We start from the raw sequence: 19466 nt of genomic DNA on the forward strand, positions 1-19466 counted from the left end.
TTGGCAGAGTTTTGGGTCATATCCCTGTTGTGTGTTTTATGGAACAGATGGGCTTGTCTCACTGTCTGCACAGGTCTCGTAATTATTTGAACTATTTTCAGTTCATAGGAACATGAGTGCAACACTAACTGTATTTTCACACTTCATATCTATTTTCTTAAATTGAATGCACATAACTATAGTAATTGTGTTTTAGAATCTGACAAAATGATTTTAACTTTCGCTCAGTGCTGTACCTGAGCTTGATATGGCACTCAGTCTTGCCTTGTACAGTGGGCTGCACAACAGAGAATCAAACACACAAGCTCATGTACTGTTTAGCTTATGCACTGGGTCAGGGACTGGGTGCCATCTTTGAGGCAGGTATCCAGTTCCTGCAGAGCACTGATGGCACTTAAGCTGCTGGCTCCTAATGTGTTGCTTTCACTGCACCGTCTGTGCTGTGAATGTAAATCGTCAAATTTAAATATGTAGGTTAGGCAATCCACATCACAAAATACAAACTGAGTGTTAGCATCGCTACAAAATAAAATAAAAAAACAAAAAAAAAAACATTTATTAAATGTTGTAAGAGCTTTGATCAAAATCTCAGAAAGAATGTTCACTGTGATATGTAGTGCAGAGGAAGAGGGGTCTGGTAGTTAGGAAGGGGATGCCATACTAAATTCTAAATTGAAATATGAGGTCACCATTTTGGTATTTCGGTACACCAAGACTGTATGCAGAGGACTACACAGGTGGCCACCTCCTTCTATTTTTTGTGAGGAGGTCCATATAGGTCCATGTCTACTATATACTCAAACCACAGGAACCATGGATGTAAGTAGGTGTTCATGTCCTGGCTCAGTCTGGCTGGTGATACACTCAAGAAGCTGTTTCACCAAGTATGTGTGATCATTTCAGGGTGACTCACACCCACACAGGTGTTTCCAGTCAATGATTCATTAGACCTTACACTCATTTATATTTTGTCATATTTTGCTAAGATATCGCCATGTTTTCTGACCTGCTTCCATTTTAATTTGCTGCTGATGTTGTTTGTTGATAATCCGAACTCAACAAGTCAAATGACATAATCCCTCCCTTTCCTGGTCGCCTATTAATGTGAGCCATATGTAGGAAGTGATACATTTCACTGACAATTGCTTATTAGCTTAACTTCATGGAAAAAGTATAAGAAATTTGAAATAATCAATAAAAAAAACTGTATTTTTTTAAAAAATAAAAAAGTTAAAATCAGAGCAGCAAAAAATTTAGTATGACATGATCCTCCATCCTCCTTCCAGCCTTCCTTTGTAAGACACTAGGTTTTATTTATTTATGCATGTCACATCCGCTGATAATATTTGAAGCTTGAACTATTGAATTGAATGATTTGAATACCATCTTTTATTTAAAGTGGAAATAGACAACTTTCCTCCCCCTAGTGTTTCCAAGTGATATTATTGTTTCCGCCACTGTTGCACAGACAGACTGGTTGCTTTTAGTAGCACTTACCAACAACACAAGACGAATCAGTTTATTCATTCATTTAGTTTGTAATGTAGGCATGAAAGCAGATGGAAATGGTGCCAGATCGCCAGACTGACTGGATCAACAGTCAGCCTTCATTTTCCTGGGAGATATCCTTTATTTCTTTTTTTTCCTTTATTCTTTAGCCATTACATTGTACAATCAGCATTTACTTCGTAATGATACATTAAAGCAGCAAAATTGTCTATTGCCAGTTTAAGAATTATCAGTATGTACAATGGAAAATTCTCTGCAAAGCATCACCCAACTTTAAACTACAAGGAGGTCCAATTAGCCAAAATAAGTCGGAATGAGGACACACACCACTGTAATTATACCAATTTATTTATTGCAGCCTCTAAAACAGAGTGGAGTTCCCCTTTAACAACAGGAATGTATTACAGACATACCAGATGCTCCCACAGACCCCACTTATCAGCAGCCAGCACAAACAAACTGTCAGCAGAGAGGAGTAACATGGCACCCGAACTATTACCTGTCTAAAATCACTACAGCAGTGGCTGTACCTCTGTGTGTGTGTGCATGCGAGCGTATGTGTATGTGTGTGTGTGTGTGTGTGTGTGCATAATGGAGGTGTACTCTTTAGGACCATTCTGCAGCTCAGGCAAATCAGCAAATTTTTCGCTGGTGGGAATAGACCCTCCTCCCCCTGCTGCCATGGCAACCAGTGAACTGTGTGACCTGCCAGTGGACTGTGTGTGAATGCACGTGTGTTCATACAGTGCTGTGTGTTTTACAAAATGGGAGAAACAACTAGAAGAGGACACACACTATGTCCAATGCACATTTCAATACTGCAGCTTTCCGCCCTTCTCTCCCTGTGCGTGTCAGCTCCACACCTGGACACACCTACCTGTCTCTCCGTCTCTATCTTACTGCATCTCATTTGATACTGCTGGTCACAGTGCACGGTGCCAGCTGTTGGCATTCCAGAGGTTTTGCAGCCTTGCTTGGCCTTCTCTGGTGCTTCAGGGTGCCTCTCTGCATTCCTCAGCTCCATGGGGGATGTTTACATTTCAAAACTCTCCTGGTGGAAACTAAAGAGCCGGAGCTGACAGACCCAAGTCAGTGGGTTCAGGAAGAGGGAGAGACAGGGACATGGACACTGGAATACAGAATAAAAATGAGAGGTTTTGTCATGGAGATCTCATTGCTCCCTGCAGGCAAATCCCCATGTCGAGCGTACGATGTGTGATACAGAAAAACGAGACTTTATTGGCTTGACTCTGTGTCCAACTCCATCCTGCTGACAGTAAAAGAAATATGGGAAAGAAGTCTATCAATTTTCACTTTTGATGTTATTACTGTGTGTAGTGGCAGTGAAGGAAAATCAGTCACAGGCCATTGTGGGCAGTTGTGTGGTGATTTGAGGCATGTGATCATTGTTGTTTGTTGTTTAATTGTAACATTTGGATGCTTTTATGATGCGTTTACAAAATAGTTAACCTCAAGCCAGAAATGTAAAAAATAATGTAAAGCCCTTTTAGACAAACTGCTTGTAAAAATGGGCTATACAAATAAAGTAGTCTTTTCTTGTCTAATGTTAGATTGAAAAAGTTTCGCTTCTGCTGTGGCAGCAGTTAGCTTACTAGCTACAGCCAGCTAATTTGCCAGCGTTATGAATAATCTATGACATCACTAAGCTTTTAGCACAACCTGTTACATGCTGACAAGCAGATTAACTTTCATTTTCAAATGTAACCAAGGCTTAGGGGAGCAGATTTTGCTGAAAATTCCTGGGAAACATCAGTGTACAGTATTTAGCCCCAGCAGTAAAAAAAAGAGCGTGAAAAGTCAGAGTCAGAGGTGGCTGGAGTGGTGGATGACGTTCCTGTGAGATGCCACAGTATGGAAACAAATGTTAGTTGCTTCGTTTTGAACTTATGTTAAGTTACGCACATATGTAACATTAAATATGTAACTTTAGTTATGTCACATATGACATGTAATCTACAGACATTATTCCTGTAAGTTAACATCCTTATTTTAGCTGGCCAGCATGATTTTTTTTCCCTGAACCTAAGCAAGGCGTTTTTGTGCCGGCACCGAACTGTGACAACCTTAATTACTGTCCAAAAATCCTAATATGTCAGAGATGTGTGTTAGTAGGCTTTAGTTTGAAAGACAAACTATTATATAGTCTATGTTTATTTTTTTGCTGGCTTGGCAGCAGAGCCCTGCACATGAAAAGGTGACACTAGAGGTGTAAAAAGAATGTCTCTGACCACCGCTGACCAAGCTGCTCTGTTTGATGAGTTGCGGGTGAGAACATGCTGTCAGGACACATAAGAACACAGGGGAACAGGGCCCAGTCATAGAACAACTTTCAAAATATTTTTTGAAACTGTGTTTGTAAATCAGTGTCACCGTGGTGTTAGCTGAGGCTTCGTTTTGGCAGAGTAGGTAAAATATCTGTCCAATATCCCTTGTTTTTCTCGCTGCATGAACAATATGAGAGTCCAATGGCTTCTAATGTTCTCTCCTCTCCTCTCCTAACCTCTCCGACTTGGTTTATTTTTGGTGTGTAAGCTCAAATGTTTTTCATGCTCTAAATTAGTAAGCTGCAAGCACATTTCAGTCCAGGTGCTGTTGCAGCACTGTAGATATCACCAGTTAAAGGACAGAAATTGAGGATTATATCATGATTTAACCCACCAGCACACACACACACACACACACACACACACACACCCGCACACACACCTACATTTCTTGCCACAATTGATGATAATCTCATAATTCCTGTAACACGTATCCTTCCTGTAACTGTCACAGCCTGTTGATATGTGCAGAGTGCATTGATTTGAACTGATTTTCACCATTATCTCGTGTTCCCTCTCGCCAAAAGTTCCCTGCAGCAAGAGAACTGTTTACTGCAGTGGACAGCTTAAAATATCCACCAGCAGAGGGGAAAGTGAACAGAAAAATTGTGAAGGAAAAAAAAAAAAGCTCCCGATAATGCTGCAGATCAGAGACAGAGTGATGTCATGATTTGTAGCAGAGAGTGGATCTAAAGCAGGATCATGCTGGGCCAGAGAATAAAAGGGACATTAAAGTAACATGGTGGTGTGTGTTTGTGTGTGTGTGTGTGTGTTTGTGTGATGGGATTTATATCAGGCCCATCTGTTTATGTAGACACAGATGTCATATATATGATGGGGCTAATGTGTGGGGTGCGTATGAACATTTGATGTGGATGAACAATACATGATGTCATCCATGGTTTGTGCATATGTAGGCCAGGCTGGTGCTTTATGGAGCTCTACAGACAATAATGGTATGAAGAGGATAGTGTATTCCATGTCTGGATGACAAATGCTGAAGAGGGGGCATATGTAATCTCCCTATTGGTCAGGAGGATTGCGCTGTTGATTTCATGGTATTAACTCATGTGCAAAGCAAGAGAGAAGCACAGGACTGTACAATATGTAATAGAAGTCAGAAGACTGGAGAAATGATTGAAAACAGCTCCTTATTCACAACTGACGTGCCAAGAGTCGGTGGTTACTTTTTAATTTAATTGAACTCCTAAACTGAAGCTTCAGCTGACTCTATGTGAAGAATTTGAATATTTTTGGTTTTGGTGTTGCCCAGCATTAGTATTACAAAAACGACTCTGTGGCAGCCAACAATGCATGCCACTACATCCCACCCTTTTTTTTTTAATAAAACAACATGCATGCATGCCATCAGAATAATTTAAAATATACTGCAGAACACGGCAAGATATATCTCCTAATTATGGCCGCCATGAATTGTAATTATACAAACAGATAATTATGGGATCTTTTTCCTCTTAATTATGAGAGATTAAGTTGCAATTACGAGACACTGAAGTAACAATTATGAAACAGTTTTTTCTTGATTTACTGACATGAAACTGTTCACAATCAGGCCTGTGGAAACAATCTAGCACAGAACAATCTAGATGGATAAATAACACTACAGGAAAAATACATTTTTGTGGAATTGGATCCAAAATGGAATCTGCCTTTCAGAACCCATCTGCCTGTTTGTAAGACATTTGAGTAAAAATCTAATCTTTAATATCTCGTTAGATACTGTATTTGAACTGACATTCGCATCTTGTGTTATTTTGTCCTTTTATTGTCGGCACATCTTGTGTATAGATTCAGACTAATGAAGTGATCCCACTTTCAAGTATTGTTTGTGTAACTTGACGTCATAGAACTGTGATAATGGAGTCATACTGCTTCCATGGTGTATTCCTTTCACATAGCTAGTGTCAGCCATGTAAACACATAGCTGTTTGCCTTCGCCTTGCCTTTGAGATCAAAGATGCAGTTGCTGAGTTGTTTCAGAGCAAGCTGCACATTTAATACCCTGCCAAGTGCCACTGTGCGAGGCATCCAACCCAACCCCCAACTGCTCTGCTAATGCTGCTCATTTCCCCCTGCCTGTCTCCGCTGACTGACAGACTTAGGTTGGACAATCACGCACATACTTCATCAAGTATATCCAGTCATGTGTTGAGAGTCTCACTGTTTCATGGGTCAGAGGTCACAGATGCACCATATTAAAACCAGGGTTACTAAAACAGCCATGGCCTGTTCACCAGCAACGCTTTGGCAGCTTTTCTCTGTATTTCCTGTCTGCTCTGGGACAGTGGTTCAGCACACTATTATGTATGCAGTAACATCTAGCGAGCACACATGCACACTTGGATAGTTTATTGAGTGTGTATGTGTAAATGTGCTATATCATCTGTGTCATCCTCAGTCACCACAGTTTGTTATTTGTGTTGTCATCACCACTATTAGATCATGACTCACATCTGCACATCTACACATTGTGTACAGGGTGTGCCTCTCTCTCTCTCTCTCTCTCTCACACACACACACACACACACACACTGTGCTGTGTGCAGCAGTAGAGGGAGGTCAGACTCAGCTGAAGAACACTGTTGATATGGAGCTCTATGGCAGCTGTGCATTAGCACCAATGTTTCTCGCACACTGAGTAATTTGTGCAGCACGCCACAATATCAACATTGACCGCCACATATTGAGTTTCACTTTTTAAAGGTTTATCTTATCTTACAAGTACCCCAAAGGCTGCTTCCAGGATTCTAACCATATCCTATAAAGAGCCATATGTAAGGCCAATTTTTTGTCTTAACACTGGCTCCCCATCCAGTTTAACATGTGGTTTTTTTTTGTTTGTTTTTTTTATCATATTTAAAGCCCTGTGTGGTTCTTCACCAGCCTGTATTAAAGAGCTGCTGCAGCCCTGTATCACCAGTAGGGAGGTCTTCTAACCAGACTTTGTGGGTTGTTCCTCACTCCATCTGTATTTTTTCATACTATTATTTTATTGAATTTTAAAATTCTGTAACTATAAACTACTGTTTGACTGACACATTAACACACAACCACGTGCGACAATAACACTTTAGATGAGTCATCTAGAGCAACAAAGTGAAAAAATAGCATGATTATCAGGGCTTCAGACTAGCTTAAGTAGCTAGTAGCACTGGTACTCCCAACTGAAAATGGAGCGCCAGTGCAACATTTAGGGTCACCACTTAAAGCGACAGACATTGCAACACATTCATGTGTACTCATGTTAACTTTAATTTTTCTGTTACTGTTTAAAGGAGGGGGTGCAAAACCTTATAAAACCAGATAATTTTTAAAAAACTTAAAATATGTTTTAAATAGTGTTTAAAACTATGGTATTTTCCCTTTCTTACTGGCATGCAGGCTATATGTGTAGTATAGCTACCTGAGTATTTGTGGTGTGAAGGAGGGTTTGCCTTGTTTTTATGTATTAAAATAACTGACTTCTGGAGAGAGCATATAAGGTAACTGCAATTACTTTGTACAGTGACACTTAATACAGTACGATGTGCACATCACTATGTCAGTGTTATATATGTCCCATGTATGAAACATGTAGTTGTACTTCACTGCATTTTCCTAACTATGATAATCTGCTCATGGGTCACCTCTCTCGCCCATGTAGATGTGCGGTCTTATTCCCTTTTTCTGTGACAATCATGTCAGTAGCCCATGCAGAAAGGAGATCACATGATTAAAAGCAGAAATGTTGTTTGCTTTTGTAAACACAAACAATGTAAACATATACAATGACTTTTTATTGAATAAAATAAAAAAATATATCTAACACTTTGGTGATCCAAGTAATATAATTTTGTACAGTCCAGAGCTGCCCTCTGCTTTGTTCCACTATAAACTGTTACTGAGAGTGTGCAGCCTCAGGCCACAATTAGCACCAGAGATAGCTCAGTGAGGGGGGACGCAGAGTTCATACTAGCCCACCCTTGGGCTACAGTAACAGGGCAACTGACTTCAGTACTCTTGGCTCCCAGACCTGACATGTCTACTAGTTCCATCGTCAGGTCAGAATTACAAGCTGTGAATAACATTAGTTGATGACCAAATACCTGCAAAACCAATGGCATTAACATCAACCTCAGCTGCCCTTAGTGTGTGGTGCTGTTTACCAAATGGCAGCATGGTAGCACGCTAAGCAACGATGGTGACTTTAGCATGTAAGCACTGCTCAGCATAAGTGCAGCCTCACAGAGCAGCTAGCATGACAGAGGACTGTTGGAGTTGTTGTCCTTTGTAGCTGATTTTCTCTTTATACACTATATATACAAAAGTATTGGGACCTGTAATCATTACACCAACAGGGACTTCAATGACATCCCTGATACACAGACATCAATATAGAGTTAGCCCCCCATTTGCAGCTATAACAGCTTGCACTCTTCTGGGAAGGCTTTACACAAGATTTTGGAGTGTTTCTGTGGGAATTTGTGAGGTCAGGCACTGATGTTGGACAAAAAGACCTGGCTCACCACCTCCGTTTCAGTTTATCCCAAAGGTGTTAGATGGGGTTGAGGTCAAGACTTTGTACAGGCCAGTCAGGTTCTTCCACACCAAACTCACCCAACCATGTCTTTATGGTCCTTCCCCACATTGTTGCCAAAAGTTGGAAGCATAGCATTGTCCAAAATGGCTTGGTATGCTGAAACATTAAGGTTTTTCTTTGCTGGAAATATAGGGCCCAGCCAAACCCTTGAAAAACAGTCCCATCCCAATATTTTTGTCTATATAGTGCATTTTAGGTCCTGATAAACATATATATATATATATATATATATATACTTTATATTTTTATGTTATCAAAGAATCATGTCAGCATTGCAATGCAGTATTATGAACAAACTACAAACAGTATTTCAACATGTAGTTATGACCTGCTTTGCCCTGAAATAGTCACTTAAATATATATTTTAAACATATTTATATGCAACCAACAAATTTTGCCTCTTTTAACATGACTGTTTTGACCTGCAAATCACTGAGATATGATATGTGCAGCAAAAATCCTTTTGACAAGGATGCTCTATGAATGCAATAATAACACAACAAGTAAATATATTGAAAACAATAACCATCACACTCCATCATCCACAGGTGAGACACTGAAACGTTATATTGATTTCTATCCTGTATGAGTCCCAGGTCAGAGTGGGTCATAATCTGATTTCTTGCTGCCCACGTTTCCTGTCTCACTGATTAAATGCCAGTATTACCATGTAACCTTTAGCTGGGAAGTAACACACACACACACACACACACACACACACACACACACACACAACTAACAAGTTTTCAGTGTGTAGTTCTCTCCATTTTCAACAAAAAGAACAATTTGCTGTCATTCATCTGCCTCAGATGGATATATATGGGCCTTTATACACTTTTTCCATACACTTCACATACATTCACCGTCTGTATGTATTTTTTTTTTTTTTTTTTTTTTTTACCTGTACCTGTACCTTCTTTTTGTTATTTTTTTAACCCTAACACTTTCCAGGATCCAGGGGTCAGAAATGTATGTGTTTTCATGCTTTTAACAACCATCCCCACTCGGCTCTTAAAAGCCTTTCACAATGAGGAACTTGTCATTTGTGGAGAGGGTGATTGATCGGGAATGTGTCCCATTGGGGGCACTGTGAAACCGTGTCACGTCTTGATCTGATGTGGTTCTCCCTTGGGTTTCACTGATGGAGACAAGGTAAAGATGTGAAGACTGGGCTTAGAGGAAAGGCCAGTTGGAGACAGTAACGTGTGGTGTTTTGTTTATTTTGTTATCTTTTTCCTTTGAAATGAAGTGTGACAAATTAATATAATGAGAATTCTGTTATTTTTTTGCTGTTTCTCTAATAAGCATCCAGTTAATCACCAAGAGTGTGGCAAAAACATTAAAAAAAGAATATGTTTAAGAAGTTAGACATTTAGTTTCTGTCTATTAGAAACCAGAATTTGCTGAAGTCAGATACTAACAAACAAAAGAATATATGAATTCTGTATGCTTTTTTAGTATCAAACAGCAACATAAAAGTAATTCAACAAGCATATTACCAGCAATTACTTATTTTTGCTGTTTCAAATGACCAGTGCAGATTATTGCAGCTGTTTCTTATTGAAGGTCAGGTGTGTAGGATTTAATGGCATCTAGTGGTGTGATTGGAGATTGCAACCAACACAGCACGCCTAATACTAAACTCCCTTACAGTGGCCGCTCAACAAATAATCAGAAAAGATGAAAAGCCCTCTCTAGAGCAGTGATTGGTTTGAAATTAAAAAATAGCCTTTTTCAGTGTTTTATACCGTTAGTAACTGAATGATAAAAAGCGAACCTGAATAGACGTGATGAGGGTCTCAAAAAGATTCAGATTTGATAGCTGTTTCAATGTTTGATTAAGATCTGATAAAAGGCCATTGAACCCCATACCTTTAAGCTTCATGGAGTTAATGCACACATGCAATTTCCCTTTGCAATGAAAGGTAATTAGCAACATTTCTTTGTGATTTGGGTTTAACCTCTGAAGTGTTTCCAGGACATTGTGCTTATAACATTTCTGTCTTTCAGTTCAACTGAATTCAATTTCAATTCAGTTCAGTTTATTTATACAGCACCAATTCACAACAAAAGTTATCTCATGACACTTTCCAATTAGAGGTCTAGACCAAACTCTTTCCAGCGCTCACTCAGTAATCACTTTGGAGAGTGCCATAAGTAATGGAAAGGACAACTGAGGGCAGTTTCATTCAAACAAACAAACAACAAACAAAATTATTACGAACATGAATGAATGAAACTGAAATAAATCCATTAAAGACAAGACCAAGTTCTTCCTCTTTATTGAAAGGCACGAGTAAAGAGCATAGCAGTACTGAGGTTAGTTGCCCTGCTACTGTAGCTCAAGGGTGGGCTCGTGTGAACCCGATGCCCCCCTCACTAAGCCACCTCTGGTGCTAATTGCGGCCTGAAGCTACAGACAGTCAGGAACAGAGCGGAGGGCAGCTCAACCTGGACGGTTGTTTCTCCTCCTTACTTAAAAGGAAAAAGCCATTTTTAAAGACATGTTTATTTGTATTTATTCAACACTGATGTTTGTGGGCGATTTACAGGAAAATGTTGTAAATAAAGTACCCTCTCTTCGTGCTTCCCCCTTGTTTTCTCTCATTTCTGCACTTTTTTTTCCCACTGACGAATGTCCGACGTGTTAGGTAATACCACCCACTTACTTGTAAGCACTTGTGGCACAAAATAAATGCAACCACATGCTGCCGTGTGTGTGTGTGTGAGTGTGTGCACGTGTGTGTGTAGTTGCTTTCTTATGCACGAAACTGTTAAACAATAGCAGGCGTAAGGCCACAGGGTCGAGCATTTTAAACCAACATCATATTTCTCCCTTATACCCGCTGCCGTGTACATGTACGTGGTGTACTGACTGTGTCCATCTTAAGCCGCTCAGTTTTGAGAATAAATACATGGAGCTGTTTGTATTAAACACTGAACCTAAGTGACACTGTCAGAATGGCACTTATGTCAGGGTCTGAGCCTTAATGCTGCACATACCTCCCAGTGCATTAAACTGCCATCTTTAGGATTAGGAAAGCTACAGCAAGACTGGTTGTGTGTATTTGTTTGCGTGTGTGTGTGTGTGTGTGTGTGTGTGTATGTGGAAGAGAAAAGGAGGTTCACACACATTGGCAAGTGTATTGTATCAGTAGGAAGTAAAGGAAACATGGATTGTGTGTGTGTGAGTGCCTTACCTTCAAATCACATGGTTTGTGCTCACAGCATGAGTTGCATGGACCAAACTGTTGCTTTACATCAGTGAGTTCTAACCCACTCCCTGCAATAGTGGGTGACTTAGTTTTATTCCTCTCAGTTTGTGTGTGTGGATTAAACAAATTCAGATGATTCTGCATGTCAGCAGTGATGCTAGCTATATCCACAACCCAGTTAGCCAAAATAAAATGTTGGCATTGTTTGTTTTGGTTTGGTTTTTTTCTGCAAATTATGGTAATGTTCAGTTTCTGCATTTCATACAAATCATATCAACATTTCTACAAAATTCATCATACTGTGTTTAGATGATGTTTAGCTACATAAACTGGCTGACTGGAAGTGAGGGGGTGGTGGTGGTTTGGTACCTAGGTGAGATGGCTGCCAATTGAGAGGCCCCTTCCACTAATAAACTGAGTATTTTTCACTAGACGGTGGGACATTTTGCAGCTGACAAGACAGTGATAAAAAAGTTGTAGGGGGAAGTTACCTTTAGATTTTCTTTTGTTTGCATTGCCCACAGAAAGATCATAAACCCCTGGTCCCTTATTTAAAAAAAAAACCCACTAATAAAGTTCCAAATATGAGACAGGATTTGTAGCGATGCATATCTGTCACAGCAGGGCTATAGGGGCCATTGTCTGTTTCTGACAATACTCTGCCCTCGACACATTGCCTGTGTGTATATGGGTGTTTATCTCTCCATCACAACAGATGTTAAGCATGTTTTGTCAGAGATAGAGGAAAAGCCATCTGTCATCTGCATAAAGCAGCATCTTTTCTGCTGCTCTTAAAACACAGCGGCCTCCACAGATCCCTTTAATGATGTATAGGATTTGGAGGATTCTCCCTCTCTTCTGTGTGCCTTTGTCTCTATCGGAGCCACAGAGCTCTTATGTAATGCTTGTGGTATTACGTAAGTGTTGAGGGTGGCAGCAGCCTGGCTTGGGGGGTGGTGGGGGGGTCGACTGTTGTTTCTCTGCCCCCAGAGTGACGAGCCTTCCGTCTCCACTCAGGTCAATCCACATTGATCTCACACAGCTTGGGGATTTGATAGCTGACCACGTGTGTGTGTGTGTGTGTGTGTGTGTGTGTGTGTGTGTGTGTGTGCGTGGCATGTGAGTGAATGTGGTTAAAGCTTTGCCTCACATTTATATCATTCTCAGAAATAACCAAAATTGCACCAGTGATTCAGTCATTTACAGTATTAAATTTTATTAACATTTAATACCTAACGCCCGGGCCACACAGACTGCGAGAAGCAGAACGTGACGACTGCTTTGTTGATCAGCTGCTGCTTGCACGCATGTGTGTCCACACAGATAGTGTCGCTGCTACAGTGCCGCTACAGACAGCTTTGTCTGTGTCGTATGCTGCAGACACACACATTGGAACTGCAGTGAAACACTGGTATGATGTTGATATGACTATCCATATTTTCAGGTCTGTTGTTGCTGGGAACATGCATGTGAGTAAGCGAGATATCCACTGGAGTTGCACATGTGAGGCACTCTGCTCACACAGGCTTCGTGTCAGCCATAAACTCCATTTGTTCTGAAAGTTGTTTTTTTTCTCAGCTTCATAACCAGAGTGAATGAAAGTGCAGATTAGAAACATTAAAAGAAATGTGAGGTCTTTTAAAAAACAAAATCAAATCACAAACATGCTTTTACCTGCAATATGTAGTCATGCACATAGGTGTGGTTTTATTTGCTCATCTGTCCAGACAAGAAATTGTTCCCTGTTGCCGCAACCTGTACCAAAATTACCTACATGGCTACATAACACTTGAGGTAAGCAAGAGGATGTTTTTTTTTATGATTTGGGAGAAGAAACGTGTTATTACAACAGCTAAATATTGATGCATAGAAATGAGGCTGCTGATCTGTGGTTTTTAGCGCAACACGTCTTAAAATGTTCATTGAAGGAATTCACAGAAGTTGCTTGTTGTTTATGGGCAGGATGTTCCACAGCTGTGGTCCGTGATAACAAAAGACTGCCTTCTCCATATGTCTGTATGTTAACTTTTGGTACATTTAATGCTATAGTTGAGAATTTTCTTCTGTGTTTTGCGTTGTCCACAACCTAAAATATTCACATTTGTAATGCTTAAACCAGAAAAAAAATTGACATATTGTTGCAGCTCTAATTTAAGAGACATAATGGAATGGATGGAAATAAATGGAATGTGCTCTCTTATAGCACATTTAGTTTGTTTTAGTTAAGAGTCTTTTAGGTTACTGCATCATTTGACCAGAAAAAGAAGAAATGGGATGCAGTCCTAATGATAAAAAAAAGCTCTGAAGGAGTATTTGATCCTTAAATCATTTTGAAACATGGAAGCTACAGTTTTATGCTTTTGAGTAAATCCAGATATTGTGCAGGGGTTCACTGAATGTTTGGCTGAAGCCACTGAAGACTCTACTGGTCTCATACAGACAGATAACTGTCCGTGTGTCTCTTATTTTCTGCTCTATTCATCTTATACTGTATAAAGCCATTCCGAGAGCCAGCACTCAACCCGATAAAACACCAGCTAACTCATGTTATACATTACCAGAAACAACTTTAATGCGGCGGCTACTGTAAATCATATTGATTTTTTTTTCTTTTTCTAAGTCCATAGATTATGCAACACTGTTGTCTCACTCAATGTTTGACATCCGTTTCTTCACAGAATGTTTAACAAGATTAGTGCTGCATGAGAGGGTGACGTCAGCGCAGTGCTGATGTTAGCCTGGTCTGACCACCAGCCACCATATGGGTTCGTTTAATCCTAAATCATGATGGATGCTCATATATGACTGATTCTTTTTGACATGGACAGGAAGAAGCATTTTGACATTTACATTTTAAGCACTTATCAGAGGCTTTTATCCCAAGTGGCAGAGGGCAGCAGCGACATAAATCCTGTATAATGTCAATGCACACGTGACATGCAACCAAAACCAGAGGATGGTCACCCGTCATAGATTGAAGTCAGTATCATGTGTTCAGGCACTCAAACAAAGAATTTTTTGAATAAGTTTGCTTCCAAAGATGAAAAAAGAATAGCTGAGATAAACCAATTACTGTCCTGCGTTCTGATTCACAGTAACGTTCCCGTTTGTTTTGTCTTACAGTCCTGCGCACCCCTTTCTGTGGCGTATTTGATTCAGCACACTGCAGTGAAGTGAGGTGCGGGTTGCGAAAACCCATACAAGGCAGCCACCGCTTCGATTTTGATGCGCTGTTTTCCATATTGTTGCTTGGAGTGGCCAAAAGGAGGAGAGGATTGCAATTTCAGCAGTCATTTCTCAGTTTATACTGAATTTATACCAATTATACCAAGTAAAAATGACATTATGATCACATTTTAAATAAATCTTAAAGCTATATTAAATTATTATTGGTAGTAGTAGTAGTAGTAGTAGTGCTTAAGTTCCCAAGACAAGTTTAAAAAAATAAAATAAAATGAAAAATTCAATAAGTGCATATGAAGCAAATGAAGCCAAAGTCAAATGTCAAACGTTTTCTGAACGCAAGGAGCCATAAAAGAACAAGTACAAGTTTGGTCTGGCAGGTCAGAGTCTAGTTTGGCAAAAATAATTCAAAACACATGAACTATCATAAAAACATAATAAACCTAAGACTTACCAAATGAAACAAGAGGTCAACAACAGTAAATGTGGCTGAGTGGCTTGAAGCCCGTGGACGGTGTGGTAGAATATGGAAGACATAACAACAGGGTTTCTTCTGTCCCTGTGCCCTGTGGTTTAGACTACTGTGTCCTAGAAATCCTCTTAGTGAACCTGTTCTAAACCACATCCGAGTGCCGCAGCAGCAAGTACTATAGCAAAGTGGAATATCACAGTTTTCTGGCAGAAACATGTCTTCCCATTGGAATTAATAAATAAAAATGTTTGGCTGTGATAACTAGAGGTTCTATTTCAAACAACCTTTCATTATTTCTGGTGTGTAGAGGAGCAGATAAGATGGATTTACTCCTTTTGAAACCATAAACTTGGCTTCCAGCAAAAACTGTGAGTGTTTGAGTTTGATCATAGATATTATTACAGTACGTTGCCCTTCCTTCTCTCAGGACTGCCAGGTTAAGGTGAGAAGAAACAGAAAGAAGAGCTTTGTTGTGATGCCCTGTCACACACACTCACATGCACACACACACACACACATCTTTGGTCTAGTTGGCCTGTGTCCATGCCTGCATTAGCCAGTTTCAGTTAAAACACAAAGACTCCTCATAGGCCCTCCAAAGAACCATTCACGCCAACAGAAAGGGCTGTTGTCCTTATTTTGGGGCTAAAGAGGTGTCTCATCAGTGTGTGCACGGGCAAGAGGCCAATGTGTGTGTGTGTGTTCATGACTGACTGACCATCCATACAATAGATGTTTTCTGTGTGTGTGTCATTGTGTGTGTTGCACTACATTTGGCTCAGGCTGTCCTGGCTGTGAAGTTTCACTGAGCAACACATTCCAACACATTTGAGGTGTTCAGCTGTTGCTCTTACAGTAACCAGATTTAGTTGGAGCAGAATTTAAAGCAGTCTAACAGTGAGATGAGAAAGGGTGGCAATGGTAGACTTACTTAAAATAGAGAATTCAGTTGTCGATATTTGCTATTTGGGCAAAATGACACAAAACCCATCCTGATGACAATGTTGTTTTCAAATTTAAATATACTTCCTTATACTTATACTCCACCAGAAATACTCCATAATACTGTTGTTCTTGAATTTAATCACCAATATTTTTGTGGTTGTTCTTTAATTGGTGTTTCCCCCGTATGTTCTGACAAGACTGCAGCACGCGAGTTCTTAACCGCACGTATAAGCGTGTTCATAGACCATTTAGTAAAACTGTAAACTGCAAGTCAAGCCAGACCCAGCTGTGTTACTGCTTATATTATGTATGAACATGTGTTCTTGTGTATGAGCTTTGATAGTTTAAAGCGAACATGCCCACATACTTATGCACACCTGTACTATATGTGCCGTGCAGACCGTGAGGTACAGCCTCTGTGTGTGTGTGTGTGTGTGTGTGTGTGTGTGTGTGTGTGTGTGTGTGTGTCTGTGTTCTTTGTTGCCTCCTGTCCAGTCACAAAAGGCACAATGTTATTACCACGATGATTTAATTAAATTATTGCCCACAGTGATCCAAATCAGTGAGCCCTCTGCTATACATTAGTCCTAAATTGTGTACGTTCCACTAGTCTCTTAAATGAATTTGTGGAAAGCTATGTATCACCACCTACTACCCTGTTTACATCAACTGTTTTCACATTTTTAGTAAAAAGAACAGTCATGAGTGAGTCTGCTTTTGGTCCATAAATCCGTGCTCACAGTTTAGAGATTGTGGCTTCACAAACACACACACACACACACACACACATACACACACTGACTCTAAGCCTGTCACACTCTCTAACTGGCTGCTTTCCCTCCTCATGTCTCACTGTTTTGATGACGCGGCTGACTGATGATGCTTTTTCGTTGCTATCTAATACAATGACTTAATTTTGATTAAGGGCTATTTATTTCACCCGTAATATTCATAATTCATATTATATTCAGCTGTAATGTGCCTGCTGTATTTCAGTACAGTTTATTACATGCTGTATTATTTTATGGTATTTTCATGTTACTTTGTTTTAGATGTGAATGTCTTGTGCTAACATTATCTATACATATGTGCATCCATGTAGATTTTAATATATGTATTTGTATTATATACATTATATACAATGCTGCCTTGCTGCTCAAGCTAACCTGGGCATAAGTCCTGAGCCTGTCAGAGGCCTCACGAGACATATTATTTTATCATTATATTATATCATATCTCCATGGATAATATTGGGGCAGGGAAGTCACAGAGGTTTCCTGTACATAGCTATGGTTTGTGCACTGTAGTGTAGAACAAAATACTGTATATTCATCGGGTACGTGTAGCATCAGACCCCTCTGCTGCTGTGGAGGAGGATGGAAGACTGTGTGCTGAGGAAGAGGGAGGAGAAGTAGAGGAAGCAGCAAAAATGGTGCCAAAAAGTGATCATCCGTCAACAATTGATTGATGTCTCTTTTCAGGATATTTAAACAGGTAAAAAGGTCTGAATTGGTTTTTGGTAAAACAATGCAGAGTCATGAGCATAACTGCCAAAGGTCTCATTTCTTTATTATATGTAGCCCAAACCTCATCTATAAATCAAAGTAATTATGGTTGAGTTTCCAAATAAACAAGGATATACCAAATAAATATAAACACTGGAAACAATACTATAGTATTACCTTTCTCCTGATCATGTAAAGGGCAAACTTGGTTACGCTATAAGGTGCAAACCCTTCTTGGGTCACCCGTGTTGTTATTCAGTTCCACGAACATACCTTTGTTACTATCAGAGACACAAATGTCTGTGTATTTGCACGTTATAAATGTTTGATCTGGATAAAAGTGGCTGTAGATGTATACTGCTCGATACAGTCAGTTTTTGTAGGACGATCCCTTTCTGGATCACTGTGTCCAGAGGTGGAGGGAAGAGAAGAAGTGCTGCCAACAGCTGGAAGAGAAGCGCTGCTAGGAGACGTGTAGACATGGGTGGCTGTTAACTGCTGATGTGGGAGTGAGAAGCTTCAAAAGAATCTCCAGCCTCTTGGCTTACGGTAATGTTAATATGCTTATGGCTGTATCAAGTATTTATAGGCTACAGCGCATAAAAAGGAAATCCCTGAAGAAGCATGTAATATACAGTGGAATCTCTATAGGAATACTGTTATAATATGGATTATGATGTACAACATAAATAGCCCTTAATCAAAATTAGGCAATATTATGAACAGTAATACAGACACGTAAGTGGAATTCAGCAACGTCATCAAACAGCGAGACAAAAGGAGGGAAAACAGCCGTTCGGTGGATGTGACATGTTTACAAATGGCAAACTGAGGGGCATGGACTGCTAAACGGTGAGCACAGTTTATAAAGCGTGCACAAGGATTTGTAAACAGCACAAATCTACACAGGGTTTTTTTTTTTTAGCTGACTCCAGAAGGACTCTGGAGGAATGTGATGAAGCCATAGTCCTCTCTCTCCATTCACAGTTTGTGGAATGAAACTGGGAGCACCTCAAGGGAAAATTTTGTTGGACTGAGAATGTGATGGATTTCTCATTTTTGTGAGTGAAACTTGCTAGTAAATAAGATGCAAAGGTCTATTTTAGTCATTCCAAGCTCTAGCTTTCCATGTCTCCTTACACTTGAAGTCTCCCTTCTTTCATCATTTCCTCTATGGCAGCTCAGCATCATCCCAGATTCTCATTCATTTCGTCTCCTTTTTTGTTTCCCTTCCTGCCGCTCTCATCTCTTCTCTCTCCCTCTCTCTGTGCTGCTGTCAGTTCCTATGAGCTGACACGCCCGTGTTGTGTTTGGGCCGCACAGGGCAGGATGAAGCTGAAGCCGCCTGACTCACAAGCTCTCGGCTGTTGAGAGACAGAATGTCACTGCACATTGGGTTGCCTTCACGTTACACAAGCGCACACCGCAAACAAACACACAGCGGTAAAGTACACACGCATACAGCACACAGAGGGTACACACACGCGCAGCAAGCCAAGCAAATACACACACACGCACGCAGAGTCAGACTGGACTGAGGCTATTTTTAGCCTGACTACTTGTATGCACACTCATATGCAACAGGAAATGCACATGATGGCTGGGAATAAATACACGGCATATTTTGGCATGTCGTGATTGGCCGCAGTGATGGATTCATGGTGTCACCTCTGTCGTCCGGTTGAGGATGGA

The 19466-nt window shown here is 40.2% G+C and overlaps 1 protein-coding gene across 2 annotated transcripts in view; it reads left to right on the forward strand.

Moving 5' to 3' along the window:
• slc24a3 (solute carrier family 24 member 3) overlaps positions 1-19466 on the forward strand; it is a 79158-nt gene that overhangs the window by 38679 nt on the left and 21013 nt on the right. Inside the window, exon 1 of one of the 2 annotated variants that reach the window (XM_046401014.1) lies at positions 16729-18323. The exons of the other annotated variant lie outside the window; for it this stretch is intronic. The gene's annotated coding sequence lies outside the window, so the exon portion shown is untranslated. Of the gene's footprint in view, positions 1-16728; positions 18324-19466 lie in introns of those variants that run through there. 2 annotated transcript variants of the gene reach the window in all.

This window comes from Scatophagus argus, chromosome 10 (genome assembly GCF_020382885.2).
Source record: "Scatophagus argus isolate fScaArg1 chromosome 10, fScaArg1.pri, whole genome shotgun sequence".
NCBI classification, from domain to species: Eukaryota; Metazoa; Chordata; class Actinopteri; family Scatophagidae; genus Scatophagus; species Scatophagus argus.